Consider the following 4,402-nt stretch of genomic DNA (forward strand, 5'->3'; position numbering starts at 1 on the left):
TCAACACTTGCAGTATTTACTATTTCCATACTTTTACATTAAATGAAATGAGAGCTAACAGTAGTTGACACTGCTAATAGTCAAGAATCTATTACTAGTGTATTCAATAACTGTGTTATTGTTATTGAGGGGTCTGAGTTACCAATTCGACTTTTTCCCATGTCGATGAAAGAATTTGATGTAGTAGTAGGTATGGATTGGTTGGAAGAACATCAAGCAAATATGTTTGCAACAAGAAAATGATCAGAATCATTTTTTTGACAGAGGGTCAGTTGTTATGTATGGTGATCGTCAGAGTCATCGTACTAGCCTTTTGTCTGTGTTAAAAGCCCGAAAATGTATTCGAAAGAAGTGTTAGGGATGTTTGGCATATGTTATTGATGCAAAGAAAGAGAAAGAAAAGCAGGAATTGATTCCAATTGTTAGTGAATACTCATAAGTCTTTCAAGTGGACTTGTCTAGTTTACCGCCAGACCGAGTTATTGAGTTCAAAATTGATCTCTTACCTGGGGCAGCACCAGTAGCCAAGGCGCCGTACCAATTGGCTCCATCAGAATTGAAAGAACTGGTTACTCAATTAAAAGATCTGCATGATAAAGGATTCATTTGACCCAACACTTCGCCCTGGGGTGCCCCAGTCCTTTTTGTAAAAAAGAAAGATGGGTCTATGTGGATGTCTATAGACTATCGGGAATTGAACAAGTTGACGTTCAAGAATAAATATCCTTTGCCAAGGATTGATGACTTGTTTGATCAATTGGTAGGGGCAAACTATTTCTCAAAGATTGATTTAAGATCAGGGTATCATCAGCTTAAAGTCAGGGAGGAAGACATCGCTACAACAGCTTTACGGACTAGGTATGGGCACCATGAATTTTTAGTTATGCCATTCGGTTTAACCAATACGCTCGCATGCTTTATGGATCTAATGAATAGGATTTGTAAGGAATATCTTGATAAATTCGTTATTGTATTTATCGATGATATTCTTGTATACTCTAAAACTGAAGGGGAACATGCATAACATTTGCCTTATACCTGAACTTCTGAAAAGAGAAAAGTTGTATGCAAAATTGCCCAAGTGTGAATTTTGGCTAAGGGAAGTTCGGTTCTCGGGTCATGTCATATCAGAAGTAAGGGTGAGAGTAGATTCAGCAAAGATAGAAGCAGTTGAGAAGTGGGAGGCCCTACAGACTCCTTCTGAAATCCGAAGCTTTTTGGGATAGGCAGGCTATTACTGAAAATTTATTCAAGAGTTTTCTAAAATAGTTGTGCCATTAACCAAATTGACTCGGAAGAATGTTAAATTTCAGTAGGAGGAAGAACGGCAAAAAGGCTTCAACTGTTGAAAGATCATCTCTGTAGTGCCCCAGTGTTGATTTTACAAGATGGATCAGAAAATTTTGTAGTATTCAACGATGCTTCGAAATTAGGGTTGGGTTGTGTGTTGATGCAAAGAAGAAAGGTGATTTTTTATACATCCAGGCAACTAAAGGATCATGAGAAGCAATACCTAACTCATGATATGGAATTGGCAACTGTGGTGTTTGCTTTGAAAATATGGAGGCATTATCTTATGGGAACAAAGTGCCAGGTCTATTCTGATCATAAAAGTTTACATCATCTATTCAGCCAGAAAGAACTAAATATGCGGTAGCGTCGATGGATTGAGCTTGTTACTGATTATGATTGTGAAATCTTCTACCACCTAGGAAAAGCCAATGTGGTAGCCGACGCTTTGAGTAGAAAAAAAAACCCGAACAATTAAGACTGTGGCGATGAGAATAAATTTAGCCCCTGACATTAATTAAAAAAATTTGGGATGTCAGAAAGAAGCTGTAAAGGAGGATCTTATGAAGTCGGAAAGATTGGGTAAAATGATTCCGAATCTCAAACTGAATGATGAAGGAATTATGTGCTTTCAAGGACGAATTTGGGCCCCATGTTTTGGGGATATCCGGAAAGTCATTCTGAATGAAGGCCATAAATCCTGTTACTCTATACATCGAGGTACCAACAGATGTATAAAATCTAAAACCTTTTTATTGGTGGCCCGGATTAAAGAAGAATATAGCCAGGTATGTGGAAGAATGTATAACGTGTCTACAAGTTAAGATTGAACATCAAAAGCCTTATGGAAATCTTCAATATTTGGAGATTCCTTGTATAGAAGTGGGATCACATTACAATGGATTTTGTCATGAAATTACCCTGAACTCCAAAAGGGTATGATGCAATCTGGGTAATTGCTGATCGCTTATCTAAATCTGCGCATTTTCTACCTATTAGAGAGAGCTACTCTTTAGAAAATTTGGCACAGATTTATATAAAGGAAATTGTAACTAGACACGGTGTTCCACTATCTATCATCTCTAATAGAGATARCCGCTTCACTTCAAAGTTTTGGGAGGGATTGCAAAAAGCTCTGGGGTCTGAATCCAATTAAGCACAACCTATCATTCGCAAATAGATGGGCAGAGTGAAAGAACCATCCAAACTCTCGAAGACATGTTGAGAACTTGTGTCATTGACTTCRGGGGATCTTGGGAGGATCATTTACCATTGATAGAGTTTGTTTATAATAATAGCTACCACTCCAGCATCCAAGCGGCACCGTATGAGGTATTGTATGGACGTAAATGTCGAACGCCGTTATGTTGGAATTAGGTAGGTTAGAGGCTGTTGATGGGTCCCGAAATTATTCAAGAAACTTCCGAAAATATTGAAAAGATCTGTGAAAAAATCAAAACAACACAAGACCGCTGGAAAAGCTATGCCGATAATCGTCGAAAACCGATTGAGTTTTGTGTTGGTGATTTTGTGATGTTAAATGTTTCTCCATGGAAAGGTGTTGTCAGATTTGGAAAGAAAGCTAAGCTCAGTCTGAGGTATGTTGGGCCATATATAATTTGTAAACGAATTGGGCCAGTGGCTTATCAGTTAGAACTACCAGAAGAGCTTAGTCTGATCTACAAAACTTTTCATGTATCGAACTTACGAAAATGTTTAGTTGATCCGAGTCTAACTGTACCGCTTCTACAAGTTAAATTGGACAGTAAACTGAACTTTGTGGAAACACCAGAAGCTGTGATTGATCAAATGATCAGTTTAGTTAAAGTGCAGTGACAGTTTCATAAGGGATCAGAGGSAACTTGGGAACTAGAATCGAAAATCAGATCAGAATATTCATGGCTCTTTGATAAAAGGAATTCCGGGATGGAATTCTATTAAGGGGAAAATAATTTGATCACCGARTCTTAGTTATCACCTGAGGTAACTAATATGTGATTATTTATTATATGTTTATGTGACAGCATGGTAAATTGATATATTTGATCATGCTAGTATGTGAGTTTTTAAATGGGTATACATAATGTGAATATGCATGACTAAAAATATGTCAGTATGCATGAATTTTATATGCATGATTACTTTATGTGAAATATGTATGTATGCATGTGATGGTATGCATGAATGTGAGCATGCATAAAAGGGGCGGTTTAGCCGCCATTCTATTTTTAGAAAGTATATAAGGAGGATGATATAACACCACCAAACCACACATTGCATGTAACACATATTTCATATAAAAGAAATACATTATATCATTCCATTCAAGTCCCTTAGTACAAGAATCTAACAAGACCAAATATAAGGTCCAAAAATTCAAAATACATTTCTTGTACTAATCAATCAAAACTGTACATCAAAACAGATCTTCAAGCAGAAATGCATATAGGAAAATATTAAATTTTCCCCTTTCCCTTACAGTCCGTACCTCCTTCAACACATAGTTAAAATCACAAAACGAGGGTTAGACCGAAAGGTATAGTGAGATACCCTATTTATGTTATTCCAGGGTGTAAATCACCAAAATCTTTATGAAAAACAATTATTCATATATATATATATATATATATACAAATATATGAACAAATAGGAACATAAACCCAAATCCTTTCCATTTATCAAACAAAGCATTCAGCTATACAAATCTCATACCTCTGAACCAATCAGGTCTCATATAATGCCATTTTTAAACCTTCTCAAATTTAATAAGGTTTATATAAAGTTTCAGGCCAAACCTGATGTTTTCTCCTCAATAACATCTAGACTATAATTTCCAGTAAGAACCTGAATCCTAAATCTTTAAATCACGAAGAAATAAAGATTCCAGATCAAAGTAGTCTTAAAGGATATAATAGAAAGAGTTATATCATTCAACACACATGCAAATGCCACCGTTATATCCAAATGTACATCTCTCCTTAATATGCCACCCTTATCCCATGGCACACCTCTCCTTGATATGCCACCCTTATCCCATGGTACACCTCTCCTTGATATGCCACCCTTATTTTTTCATCAAAACTTTTCACAAAATAATTTCGAATAGACCGCA

This window comes from Cynara cardunculus, assembly GCF_001531365.2.
Source record: "Cynara cardunculus var. scolymus isolate 2C chromosome LG 6, CcrdV1, whole genome shotgun sequence".
NCBI lineage: Eukaryota > Viridiplantae > Streptophyta > Magnoliopsida > Asterales > Asteraceae > Cynara > Cynara cardunculus.